The sequence below is a fragment of the Sardina pilchardus genome, chromosome 23, assembly GCF_963854185.1.
Source record: "Sardina pilchardus chromosome 23, fSarPil1.1, whole genome shotgun sequence".
Lineage (NCBI taxonomy): Eukaryota > Metazoa > Chordata > Actinopteri > Clupeiformes > Clupeidae > Sardina > Sardina pilchardus.
In genome coordinates, this window is record NC_085016.1 from 9,725,345 (window position 1) to 9,740,212 (window position 14,868).

The following is a 14,868-nucleotide window of genomic DNA, read 5'->3' on the forward strand; positions in this document are numbered from 1 at the left end:
CAGTGTGAGCGGTTTAATAGGACATTACACGATCTTCTCCGCACCCTCCCCCCAGAGAAGAAAAGGCGGTGGCCCCAGTATCTTCCGCATTTAGTATATGCTTATAACACCACTGTGCATCAATCAACTGGTATGACGCCATATTTTTTGATGTTTGGATGTGAGCCACGATTACCAGTTGATTTTTTGTTAGGGGGTGTTTGCGTTCCTCAACAAGAAGCTCCTGATTCCTGGGTGCAGGAACACCAAGATCGTCTGCAGCAGGCATATGCCCAAGTTCGAGAGAGGCTGCAAGAAAGGGTGTCACAACGGGACCAGAAGTATTCCTCTAAAGTGAACGACAAAGGATTTAAAGAAGGTGAGCTGGTTTACTTGAAAGACCATCGTTCTCTTGGTAGGAATAAAATACAAGATGTTTGGAACCCCTGTCTGTATAAAGTGATGTGTGCTCCCGAAGATCGAGGAGTGGTGTATTCTGTTGTACCAGTGTCTCAGGAGGGTCCCGTGAAGCGAGTGCACAGGACTGAGATGAGAGCAGCACTGCTGCCATTGCCACCGAACCCCTTGCTAAACGGCGAACCATCTACCTGGGAACCAGAGGAGGATGAAGGTGAGCCCACTGTCGCAGTGCTTGAGCACCCTTATGAGTCTGTCGCTTACTCTGCCCCTACCAGTCCTGGAGGTGTGCCTGAAGCTGACCCGCAATCAGAGGAAAGACCCCCATTGAGACGATCCGGACGGGACACGGCGGGTCAACATTCAAATCCATTTAGGCTCCCTATGCCTGTGGTATCTACTATGGGGGATGGGTTGGGCCTAAGTGAGGGTGAATAAGTTGGGTATGGGTAGCAGTCGGGGAAATTGTCCAATTGTGTCCATTCCTCTAGTTCATCGACGGGGCGCCGATTCATTTTGGGGGGTTAAAATGTGGCACTTGGGTCACTATTATTGATGGCCACTAGAGGGGATGAGCGCTCATTATGGCCCTTCCCTATATAAAGTGGGGAAGGGAAGGAATAGGGAGTGCCACTGATTGTCAGCACCTGTGTGCTGCTGCTCCTCAGACCAGGTGTGTAACCAGCCAAAGGAGGTTGTGAGTTTTCTCCACGCTGGGAGGTATGTACTAGGCCTCTTTTGTTCTCTGTTTGGAGGGGTTGTGACTGTTCTTAAAAGTTGTTTTATCTTGTAACAGATGTAAGCAGATGTACTTTGTCCGGTGGTATGTATGAGTAATTTCAGCGTCTGCAGGTAATGAGAATTTCTTTTATTTAGTTTCTACATATTAACCTTTGTAAGAATATGCTGGTGATGCTACTTTTGTCTGTTGTAGAGACTACGGGGATCTTTGGCCATTGCTTCTGGGAGGAAGGCCGCATAGAGGCTTGGGTGTGGCAATCGCTGTTCCTTTTGGTTTTTTTGTCTTTTCTTTTGATTATGTGTAACTGTGTGTTTATGCTTGTATTTTCCTTTCTGCTAGCCAGCAGCCGTGGTAATTGCTGATCCATGAATCAGCTCGTGTGTATTACGTGAATGAATTGCTGTGCTGGTTAGCAGGTTTATTTTGTTTGTTTGTTTGTTTGTTTTGTTTTGTCCAACCATTCCCTATAAGTGTCTGTGTCTAACCCAGCGACTAGTGAATGTATGGGGTTGTTGGGAGGAGGAGCAGGGCTTATGTTTGTGACACATGTGCTTGAGTTTGGAATCTTTTGTTTGGCACTGTGAGGCCTGGAGTGTATTTGATCTTTTGGTTTGATGTGAGTGTTGTTTGGTTGTAAACCCCTGCTCTGTCTCAGAAAGTGGACGATTAGAAGCTGTGGTGGATCTAGCTAACTGTGGGGAAGGCTTACTAAGTGTTGCATGTGCTCTCAAACTGTTCTCCATGAAATACATGTAAAATAAATTATATTTTTATATTTCCAACCGCTATCTACCTCTGTGGTATTATTTCTAGGATGTTAATAATTCTCATTTAACACTGGTCAGACTACATATATGACCATATTTCATTTTAATATGTTGATCTTATAGTTCCCCTTTCTTTTGTTCCCTTTCTTTGGGGATCAAAAAAGCATCGGTGAAGTTTTGAGTAAGACCACAACATGGATTTACAACTGAATAGCATATAATGCAGTAGCTATTGAGTTGGAACATTCATATTCAGGTCTTTTGCACCAAATGACATTTGGCCTCGAACAAAAAATTACATAATTGGAAAAATAGACCAGACTAACCACAGTTTCTATTGAGCTGTTTATAACTAAAAGCGTGTGACAATTGCTTTATACTCCACACAATGAATCACAGATGTACAGATTCAAAGCTTTTCTGGAGTAGGCTATACCTGTATTTTAAAGTAACTCCATTAAATCATCTATAATATTGTAGTCATGAGACCAAGACATCATTTTTAGGTTAACAGGTTCACTATCAATTTTGTGTGCACTCTGTTCAGAACTTTGCATATATATATATATATATATATATATATATATATATATATACAGTATTCAATAAGCCTTGTTTGCTTCAAAGAAAAAAATAGTACCTGCACAAATAATTGAGATCCATGTTAAATGACAGCACAGAAATATTTGTCAAAGAGTAAGATAGAATGTAATGTTATACAAACCGGGAGGATTTCCAACTCTAACAACGATGCATCTCATGTTGGACTGATAACGGATGGTGCTGAAAATATTTACACCACAGTGTTCAAATTCTTTCATTATACAGCTATTAGCTATTATGAAAGTACTCATTTTGTGAGGATTAACTTTGCCCTTAAATCGGTGCTTTACCTGTTGTAAATTGTGGAAAACTAATGCATATCATTCAGGAGAATTTCCCTCATTTTCCAATGCTCCACCATTTTACAGTGTAGAATAACATTGAAATTCCTGTATTTGTTTCTGAATGTTCCCATATTAAAATGTCTTCTTTCAAATGTGACATTAAACCACATACATTTTTAAATGTACTGTATGCGGTTTAATGTAACCAGATCATTTTTTAAACGTGTACTTCTTTATAGACTTACTTTATTGGATCAGTTTCAGCAACAAAACAGATGGGAAAATATTCGCCAAGATCATCACTCCTTGGAGTCCATTTCAGGATGTGTTGTTCAAGGCCATCAGATATTTCTGAGCTATATGTGATATTCAAGGGTCCACTTATCAAAAGACCACGAATTCTTCAAAATAAAAGACATCATAGAACAGTCAGACTAAATACAACAAATAAAATGTTTTAGAGGCAGTTTCAACAACAGTGTCTTACCCTGCCATAGAGGCTGTTGCATTTATTATGATCTTCAGCTCCTGGTTGACCACAGCTAGAATTGTCTCCCCATTCTCAGGGGTTGGAGGAACGAACTTTGGCAAGTATTCTCCCTCAACACAAGAAGCAATGGCAGTTTCAACTGGCCAAATTAATCATAAATCACATATCATTACACATAATTAGTAATTATTAATAATTACTAATTATGTGTAATGATATGTGATTTATGATTAATTTTAAGATGATTTAAGATGTAATTTACAAATGCCCCAAATGATTTTAAAAAGCTAGCAAGATGTGATCTGATGTCAGTGGTAGATGTATGAATTTACATGCTGACCTGTGTTCTTCATAGAGGGACCAGAATACTCACAACCATGTACCATCAGAGGGCTGCTATATGTAAAGAGAGATGTATCAACAAATCTTACCTTTGATGGCAAATTGCAGAGGAAGCTTGCTAAGAGGACTGCCTTCTCGATTAAATGGACTTCTGAAAACGGTGGAACCATTTGTGTAGGAGAGACTGATGCTTTGTTGGGGGAAATCCTCCACAACCAGCTCTAACCCATAGACACCAGCTGTGGCACTGTTATAACTTAGTAAGCAGAAATCCTAAGAAAGGAATGTTTATAAATGTGTTGAAACATGTTAAAACAAATCACATAAAATATATTATGTATTGTGTCAATAGAAGTTCCCACTATATTCCCGGACCACATAAAAGTAGGCTATCATTAGTCTTACACATTTACTCTATTGCTACATAATGCATTAGTCATCGTTGTTAATGAAAAATGAAGCGCAAGAAAATGTTGAGTCCCAATATTGCCAGTGGTGCGTATTACCAAAGTGAGTTCACATTTAGTGTATGAGGGAGTGGCTACAGCAGAGAGGCAAAAGCCAATGTGTCCCTATCTTTTGCATTTCTTATCCAAACAACGTCAAACTTGGCACTGCACTCATGCCCACAGCGAGACACCTGGTACGTTTCATATCAATCGCGCCAATGGTTCCACAGATATGTGGCACACACACACACACACGCACACGCACACACACAATAACAGATGTTACTGCAATTTATAGATAGATAGATAGAAATCACTAGCCTATATGTTCCCTATCAACACCTTACCAACTGTTTATGTGCTTATATTATCTGCATTTGACACCTTGAATACCCTACTTTGGACTTTGAATAAGCAAACAATTCAGACTGCACATCCTAAATTGAATGCCACTCATGAAAAGCATGACCGGTGGCAGACACAGCCTGGCAGAGATAGAGTGTGATGACACTTCTACCCAGACTGTTTTTGTTGTCACACCAGTGCAAATTTCATACAGGTGTGCGTGTGTATGAAGATTGAAGAATGAGGAATTAGAATGGTTATTTAGATGAGGCACATTTTCCCCCACTGTGGTGGAATGTAGAAAGGAAAGGAACTCAAACACACCTGTCACCTTGCCATCTATTAATGTCATTATAATGAAGGGTTAGAGTTAGTGTTAGAGTTAGGGTTCATGTGTTATTATGACAGCTGAGATAATGTAAAGTGGAGAATGTCTTGATTCACTTTGACAAAGTTGTGTTTCCAAAGAACCGTATAAAGCAGTAGAAGAATATATACTTTGTCTTTGATTCTGTTTTGCGTCAGGGTAAACCCAGCAGGAAGCTGGCAGGCAGAGCATTCTTCATCCACGAGCAGTAGGGGAGCGCCTGGACGGATGAAACAATTTTCGGTTAAACGTTGTTTTCAAAGACGACGTTGCAAAAATAAACATTTTTTTTGTGTGATCAGCAACTCACATGTGTGGTCTCTTAAAATCTTGTGATATTTGGTAGGATATGTATGACGATTGTGGTGTAATCTAAGTTTGAACAGAAGTGGTCATTTGTTTCAAATGTCCCGAGTGACAGCCTGGACAGTTTAAACGCTGGGGTAGGACAAATGAAACATTATCAAATCTAAAGAAACTGTAAACATTATTCACGTTTTCATGTAATATACCTGTCAAGGGACATGTTTTGTAAGTGCTGTTACATTTTTAGGAGAATTCTCGCAATATTTAAGTAATTAGGCTATCAAATAATATTTGCTGCATTCAAATGCACATTTGGACTAATGAGGTCGGTGGGAGTCATAGCTATATCTATATAGCTATATCATTAATATACTGATTTAACTTCATTATTTCACAGATTTAAGTCATGTTGAGTGACGAGCACTTGATCAGCCTAACATATTTGTTTAAAAATACAAGGTCAACCGGAAGACGACGTCATGTTACATACAGTGGCTATAGTAAGTATTCATACCCATGCTAAAGTTGACTAAAAAGAGGAATATAAAATCATCTTTTGAGAATTGATTGTAATGCCTTAATTCAAAAAATGAGTAAAAATCAAACCGCTAAGGACACTAATTTTCTTTGTGATTGAAGAATGTATTGTAAATAGATAAATGTTCTTCCTTAAATACAGGGAGCATAAGTAATTGACCCCTATGTTAAATTCCCATAGGAGCAGGAGGATTTTTTATATGTTTTTATTTTTAAAGGCCAGCTATTTCATGGATCCAGGATATTATGCATCCTGATAAAGTTCCCTTGGCCTTTGGAATTAAAATAACCCCACATCATCACCAGAGGAGGCTTCTATAAGACTACAGGTGAAGCAGTGCTTCACCAAAAAAAAAGTAAACATAAAAAATAAAAAAAAACCTTACAATAATCCCATTTTCACTGTTTTGAAACAGAAAGACAGTCATTAAGACGAGTTGTTTTCCTGAATTCAATTCTGTGAGTGACAACAGCGCCATCCCCACACCCGCGGTGAAACAGACAATTGCAGTGAATCAGACGATTTTCTTGCTTCACTACCATCGATATCTTTTCCCATTGACTTCAATGTAAATCGAGTGAAACCCCCCGCGGCTCGTGGATTTTTCCCGTTTCAATGGATCCTTATGGCAGATAAGTCCCACCCGTGAAGCAGTGACCGATAGGGTAGAATTTTGCACTTCCGTCACTTGAATATGATTGACACAATACTCTGGCCAGTCAACGCCTTCATAAGGCAACTATCGTTAACTGACTTTGACAGCGACGATTTAGGAGAGCTTCATAATCAGCAATAACAACACATAATTTGTTGAACAGTCATTTCATAAGACATATCTTTATTTTTCCGTGTAGATGAGGATTTTGTTACTTAGGGTTAGTGAATATCTTTTTTGTTTCCTAATATAATTTGTTTAGCAAGAGCCCTTACAAGCTAGGAGGGTATTGCTAGGAGGGTAGCTAGCTTCGTTTCCAGTCATAATATCAGGACAAATTACGAGTGGAAGCAGAGGGCAGACCAAAACTTTCTGTGGAAATTACACAGCTCGTTGATGCTACGGTAAGGAGACATTTCAATTGTAGAATGTGAGGAAGAACCGTGAGTAAGGCTGAACGATATACCGTTATGTAAGGGATAATCAACGACGCGCCGTGCGTCTATAGGAAAATAATGCACGTTCGAAGTGGTATAAGGTCCCAACGCTGCAACCGCTTCGGTCGACGGGGTTTGCTCTGGGTTTGCTTCACCAAAATTTTTGATGACCAGCCGCCACTGATCATCACATACCCTTCACCATAGCTAGAGATTGGCATGGTGCTTTTTCCAGTTAGCCTATTAGCCTGTTTGATTTGCATTGAGCTCAATGAGCATCAAACACTTGGCAAAATGAGCATCAAACACTTGGCAAAATGCTTTGACGGGTCTAACTCAAGATCAGCGTGACATATCAACATGATTTTTCCCTGGTCTGGCAAGGCTTGCGTGCTGTGCTTGGTGACAAATTTTGACGTTTCAATTTTGAACGGCTTGAGAAAATCGCGATGTTTCATTTGTCCTCCGTTTCATTCGTCCAGGCGCTCCCCTAGCGTGCGGTGGCCGTACGTTTTGGTGGGGCAGAAACATAAAATTTAAAAATTTCATATTTCACAGGAGTTTGTTCTATGCTTAAATCATGACACAGTCAGAAATGTAAGTGGAATATTGTGTAGATCAGCCCAGTTGCTAGTTCTAGATTAGTCTAGTTCTCTTTCGGTCGACTCGTTCGACACAGACCGTGACTCTATGGGATAGCGCCCTCGCGCGACCGCTCTTGAAGCCTTTTTAAACACGCCTATTGGCGGAGAGAGCTGTCACTCACAGGTAGCCCCGCCTACCTATAATAAATTACAGTGACACTCGCTCCTCATCACATTTTTCGCTCTTCAAGACTCGCTAAGAAGCCGTAACTGAAGAGTTACTATCCACGCCAACGAATCTTACTTTGAGTGTTCCGGCTAAACTGTTTCCTTGGGGAAGAGGCATTAAGCCATGCATTCTGCGGTACGTCCCAAACTTCGACCTTGCCCTAATGCTTGTGGCCACTCGATTGAGAGGAAGGATACCCATGCCGCCTGCGTCTTCTGCTTGGGGCTCCAACATGCCCGAGAGGCCTTGGACAACCCGCAGGGATGCACTGCCTGTTCTCGCTTCGGGCTCAGAACACTACAGCACCGGTTTGACGATATTGGACTCAATCTCCCGACTCGGGACGGTTCGGACCCCCTGCTCTCCGAACTCGTAATGAGCGAGGAGGACGAGGCTCAGCTCCTCAACCGGTCTGGGTCGCAAGGAGCCTCCTCCACGGCGCGTCCATCGCCGATGCCACTCCCCGCTCTGGAAGCGCTGGAGTACTCTTCTGAGGAGGACGTAGCAATGGAGGAGTGTGTGGACGGCGAACTGTTTTTCCCCCTCTCTCAGCCCGCACCGGCCTCGACTGCTGCGTCGGTTATGGGGGAGCCTGCTACGGCGGAGTCTCACACCACAGCGGGCAAGCTGTTCCTTGCCACGTGCCAACGTGCTGCTAGCCGGCTTGGCGTCAAGTGGCTGCGTCCGCCGCCGACGCCTGTGAACAACAGGCTAGATGGGAATTTCCTCCCCCCTCCATCACCTGCTCCCAAGCCTTCGGTCCCCCCGTTCCAGGACTGTCTGGACGACGTGGCGAAGACCTGGGGCAAGCCGTTTTCTAACCGGGTGGTCATCGGTTTCGGCTCTCTAACGGAGATGGAGGGCGCCGCTGAGAGGGGGCTGATGGATTGTCCCAGGGCTGAACAGTCACTGGCGTCCTACCTGGCTCCGGACACCAACATGGGCTTGACCGTGTCCTCCCAACTGCCGCACAAGCAGCCTAAATTCACCTCCCAGCTACTGGAGAAGAACTACAAAGCTCTTGGTCAGGCAGCCCGAGCTCAAAACACCGTGTCGCTGCTCCTCGCCTATGTGGCTGAGTTGCAGGCTGAGATGGGTGTAGCCCTCGAAGAGGGCAAACCGGTGAAAGACCTGTGGACTGAAATCCGCACCGCGATGGACTTCGTCATGAGGTCCACGCGCTGCTCCAACCAGGCTGTCGGGAGGGCTATGGGGCTGACAGTGGTAGCCCAGCGACATCTCTGGCTCAATCTGTCTAAGGTCCCTGACAAGGATAGGCATGCCTTCCTGGACGCCCCTGTGGACCCCAGCGGGTTGTTCGGTTCAGCGGTCCAGGCCATGCAGACCCGCTGTGAGTCTAAGAAGAAGGAGAACGAGGCTTTCAGCTACCTCCTCCCCCGCAGACTTGCCCCGTCGACCTCGACTTCGGCTGCTGCACAACGCTCTCACTCGCCACAGCCAGCTGAGCCCGCACGCCAGTGGCCGAGCAAGCGTTTTCAGTCGACGACACCCCGCCAGTCCCAGCCACAGCCACAACCATCCCTCGCGGTGGTGCAGGGCGCCTGGGCACGACGTCCGTCGATCCAGCTCGACGCCGACACTGGCCGACCGCCACGCCGTGGCCCAATGGCTAAGAAAAAGAAACCGGCGTAGCGGGAGTGCAAGCCCCGCACATACATGCGAGGTGTCGGGCCGGCTATATCACGCCTTGCCCGACACTCATGCATAACCCCCCCCACGCTCAGCTCTGGGGGAATCATCGTGTGTCACACAAGCACATGTCCCTTGTACGTGACAAAAATAAAGGCTTCATGCCCACAAGTGTCCCCTCACTCAGATTATCTAAGTCCCACGGTTACTCCTCTGGGTTTAGATCAAACACATACTTGTCAGCCCACAAACACAAAATCCCTGTCTGTGGTGAGAATAAAATCAGCGCACCCACACGGTTGCTCTGTAATGAGTCCCGTAGCCTTAACTCACTTGGGACAGTCGAGATATTCGGCCGACTTTCAGATTACCGCCCCCCTTCGCACTTGCCTTCGCCTCTTAGGCTTGATGGCATCAATAGCCGGCTTCAGACCGTCGGGCCAGCTTGGGCCGGGCTAACTTCGGGCCAAACTGGTGCTAATAGCCCGGGTCCACAAGCCTCACCTTTGCGTTCAGACTGTCAGGCCATTAGCCTCTCCGCATTACATCTTGGCACGCCCTCGCTTGTGAAAACGTCACCATTACCACACCTTTTCAAGCAGGATAAGCAGAAAGTCCCGTAGCTCTCTTTCCTATGCTGTGCAGTCAGTCACCATTTATTGTCCGTTTGTGTCCCTTATTAATTTCTATAGGGCTAACCATGACGGTGAATTCCTAAAGAAACGCATGGCACAGACACATACGTGTATCTAAATGAGTTATGTAACATAAATGACATTTTACCTGACTGGAAGAGCAGTAAACTTTTGTAAGGCTGTGTGTCGGTTACAGTAATCCATAGACAGAAAAATCCGCATGGAGCTCCAGTGGAATTAGTTTCACGACGATGCCGCGAGTCCACAGCCTAGCACCAAACTCCGAGCGCAGAGTGCTAACGAAAATATTTTGAAGGCAGTAGTAGACGCTCCTGCTAAGAACCAAACGGGACTTTGTTCAAATCCACAAATCTATGGCTACTGGAAAATGTAAGGTTCATTTATTAAATGTTATTTTGAAGCATTAACAAACATAGTTATTTTAGAATTTCCGAACGAAAGGGGTCAGAGCATAGAATACATCTATGGGTTGGAGTGCGTGAGTGAAAATGTCCTGTTGTCCCCGGCAACGCGATTTCCTGTTCCAAACAAACAAACGACCTGCAATGGTATTTTCATAAGCGGTGAAAATCTTTTAGGTCTATGGTGAAAATCACTACATGTCCAGGCGTTTATGTATTCTTCTGGTGTACTAAAAGGAGAAGTTTGCGCTAGCATGATAAAGTTTATAATGTAACGTCAAGCTGGGCTAATAATATTTAAGGATCTTTGGTCGTAGAAAGCACACTAGCAGGAATAGCCTAGCCTAAATTAGTGGGACGCTTGTCTATGTTAGTTAGTTATGGTAGTTCACTTTTTACTGTGCTAATGGTGATCTCTGGACGGAGTTAGCCTACTGACAGACAAATATCTTTAACATGGACATAACCGCTACTATTAGATGTGCATGTTTGTCGACTCCACACACAGCAACGGGTTGACTCCACCTTCACCTTGACACCGCCCCTGGCCCGACCATAGCCCCGGCTGGCCCAACTATTTTGTTGGGCCAGAAATCAGGGGCTAGTAGCCCCGATTTGGCCCGCAGTTAGCACCGCACCAAGAGGTGTGAAGGCAATTAGCCCCGGCACGGCACGGCTGGCTCGGCTTTGGCCCGATGGTGTGAAGCCGGCTAATGATAGCAGTAATGCCACTGGGCCAACTGTTTATGAGGGATATGCAGAGGTGGGTGTTCTCCCTGGGCTTGTGTGCGGAGCAGGGCGCACACATGAACAAAATGATATCCGTCTCGACATTGTGCATGCAAGCACTGCGAATGTGGCGAGACCCCTCGCTGCTGTCGCGGGGTGCTTCAATGGGCCTGATAGCTGTGCGCAAAGTGTTAACCACGGATGCATCGTTGACCGGCTGGGGCGCCACTCTAGAGAACTGGGCTGTGGGCGGCTCATGGTCAGCTCTGCAGAGCCAGCTTCATATAAATGTTTTGGAACTGTTGGCAGTGTTTCTGTCTCTAAAACATTTTCTCCCAATTTTATCGCAACAACATGTATTGATCAGCACCGACAATACAGCTGTGGTGTCATACATAAACCGCCAAGGGGGGCTACGGTCACTTCGCCTTCACCGTCTTGCCTATGCCGTTTTGACGTGGTCAAACGCTCATTTGAAATCGCTCAGGGCCACTCATGTCCGGGGACGATTGAACATAAGGGCGGACAGACTGTCGAGAGCCTCCTTCTCCAACCAGGAATGGAGGGTTCATCCGTCAGTAATAGAACACATATGGGCTCGGTTCGGACGGGCGGAGATCGACTTGTTTGCATCGAAGGAGAACACGCACTGTGAACTGTTCTTCTTCATCCTGGACTGGGACGCACCGTTGGGCACGGATGCGCTGGTGCATACGTGGCCGAATGTCCTTCTCTATGCATTCCCCCCAGTTCACCTGGTCCCGAACGTGCTGACGAGGGTGAGGGACGGGGGCCTCACCTTGATGTTGATCGCCCCGTGGTGGACGAACAGGCCATGGCTGGCGGAAATCTTCCAGCTCTTGGTTGGAGTGCCTTGGCGCCTCCCCAACCACACGGACCTCCTGTCTCAGATGGGAGGAGAGCTCCTCCATCCGAACCCGTGCATTTGGAACCTGTACGCCTTCCTCGTGAGCGGGAAGCGCTGAGCTCCGCAGGGCTGCCGCGAGTGCCAGAGCCTCCTCTACGAGGTCTCTATATGACTTAAAATGGTCAGCATTCGAAAAGTGGTGTGACCATAGAGGCATTGTCGCTTTCCAGTGCTCAATCGCGACAGTGCTTACGTTCCTTCAAGAACTGTTTGAACAAGGCAAAGCTCACTCGACGCTTAAAGTCTACTTGTCAGCCATTTCAGCCTGTCATGTAGGCTATGACGGCGTCTCCCCTGGAGCACATCCTCTTGCGAGCAGGTTCCTTAAGGAACCTGCGTCCTCCGTCCGGCGGCCAGACATAATTTTCCGACTTGGGACCTAGCCATGGTGCTGGCAGCAAGCGGACATAAAGGTTGTTTCCTATAAGACAGCGCTCTTGCTTGCACTCGTTTCCACCAAAAGAGTGAGTGAGATTCATGCCCTCTCCACACATCCATCATGTTTGGAGTTCGGTGCAGGTGGCGACAGTGTTACATTGCGTTCATGCCTAAAGTGCCTATGTCTTATGGCTGCTCTGATCTGCGGCTCTCTTCCTTTTGCCCCCCTCCGTTTTCTTCGGAGGAGCAGGAGAGACTTCATGCGCTATGCCCTGTCCGTGCATTACGCGTGTATTTGGAAAGGACCGAATCTTTCCGACGCAGTGAGCAACTGTTTGTGTGCTTCGCAACTGGGGCTAAGGGACGCGCACTCTCTACACAGAGACTGTCCCATTGGATTGTGGAGGCTATATCTATGGCCTATCGGGCCAAGGGGAAGGATCCCCCTGGTGCGGTCAGAGCGCACTCCACTAGGGGTGTGGCTGCGTCCTGGGCTGCCTTTCGAGGTGTGCCTATTCAGACTGTATGTGCGGCCGCCGGCTGGGCTTCCTCACATACTTTTGTTAAGCATTACCGCCTTGATGTTACGGCGCCGGTTTTTTGCGCACGCTGTACTCGGGGTGAGTGGGCCGGGGCTTACGGACACTGCTTAGTGCAGGACTCAGTTGGCTCCGGTTATGGTCATGTTGTACCGGCTGGGCATCAGGGGCGTTTTTAAAGCTCCCATAGAGTCACGGTCTGTGTCGAACGAGTCGACCGAAAGAGAACGTTAGGCTATTTCATAGCCACGGTTCTCTGAGGGAGATGAGTGAGACACAGACCAACGATGCCCCTTCTGCATGCTCGTCTTGAAGAAGCTGGTCAATGTGATGAGGAGCGAGTGTCACTGTAATTTATTATAGGTAGGCGGGGCTACCTGTGAGTGACAGCTCTCTCCGCCAATAGGCGTGTTTAAAAAGGCTTCAAGAGCGGTCGCGCGAGGGCGCTATCCCATAGAGTCAGTCACGGTCTGTGTCTCCCTCATCTCCCTCAGAGAACCGTGGCTATGAAATAGCCTAACGATTTCTTTCGGCACCGTTCTCATCACGTTAAACCAGCAAAGCATAGCAACGTTGTTGCTATGGGTAAACAAAACTAGTTTTCTGTGCTCTGTCTAGTTCTAGCCTAATTTGCTAACTGATGTAATACTGTTTTTAAGTAGCCTAGTTTGGTTTTTGTAACTGCAACTCAATACAGTTGGGTGTCATGAATCATTTTTAACTCGTTGCAGAACTATAGCCTGTAGCTCAGTTTAAATGCAGGACGTGGCCAGAGACGGTTCATAAAGCAACTAGACAATCTTTGACGTGACTCTAGCTTACCTTTGAACGTTGCTTTCTCGTTTTTTGCGCTGTCCATGAACGTTACTAAATCCACTAACTGCTAAGCCAAGGAAGACACCAGGGTTAGCTAACTTATATTCTCATTTCAACCTCTCAAATAGTTTTTAACAGAAACTCAACACGGTTATGCACAGGTGCAACTGGCCAGTGGCCATGCATCTGGAAATGAAACGACAGCCTGTAGGCTACTGGCGGAATAATTTGACCACCGTTCTAGAATATGACCATACGTTAGACCGGCACATCCGGGAACTTGACTCGCGAGAAACGTTCCAGCCCCTTCTTGGGGGAAAACAAACAACGTCTCTCATTAACTCCAATGCAAATTAGGGTCAATAAACGTAATTCGTACCGAAATCGTAGGGGTAAATAATAACAGAAAACACAACGAATCAATAGGACCACTCAATATATTACCACTTTGCCGGTCGTTGACCGTGAAAGATACGTTCAAAAGCTTAATTCAATCAAAGTAAAAATATGTCCCTTCGGTCTCCCGTACTAGCAGCAACAACCCCACTCACAGTGGCCAGTGTCATACCCGAACATACGATCTCATTGAGTCTCCAGTTAAATAACTAAATTGTTTTCCTGTATTTTTGGCCTCTTATTAATGTAGTGTAGTTGACTCACAGGCTCGGATGTAAAGTATGTTCGTTAGATAATTCCAAGATATGATCATTTCTGTCATAGCCGATAGCTTAATGTTAGCCAAGTGTTAGCCTAGATTTCCGTTTTCGTTGGTCTGATTAATTTTTGGTATAGCTAATGTTAGGGGTTCTTACCTTTGTGGATAGTACACCCAACCACACAGCAACTTCTCGGCATGTCTGTCTACCGTGAACACTGATCTATAAATAATAAGTTATTCGTTATCAGTGACTTTGAACAACACCGGTTCACTTTGGCTTGTTTCAGGCTTGTTCTGAGGGCTTGTTTTCCCCTCAAAAGGGGCGTGGCGCAAACAACCTGCTCTGTGTGACGCGGGTCCGGTCTAACGTATAGGGCAGTCTACTTGACGCCCATTCGCGTGTTTTAGTGCAGGTTACAATCCTTATTGAAGCCGCCAGGGTTATGCTATAAACATACGGAGGAATGCGGCCGTCGAGGTGTCCCGCCCCAAGAATACATGACTACGTTAAACTCAACTAGATCGCCACCATTATCCAAAAGTTGATGTCAACAGACCAAGATTATTTGGAAAGCCTAA

At 45.7% G+C, this 14,868-nt stretch overlaps 1 long non-coding RNA gene across 1 annotated transcript; it reads right to left on the reverse strand.

Annotated features, from left to right (window-relative positions):
* Positions 1-3,172: 3,172 nt before the first annotated feature.
* On the reverse strand, positions 3,173-3,891 carry LOC134071191 (uncharacterized). The gene is made up of 3 exons (XR_009937027.1): positions 3,714-3,891; positions 3,280-3,421; positions 3,173-3,193 (listed from the first exon to the last, which is right to left on the reverse strand). It is a non-coding gene; the product is annotated as an uncharacterized LOC134071191 (long non-coding RNA).
* Between the last annotated feature and the right edge of the window lie 10,977 nt (positions 3,892-14,868).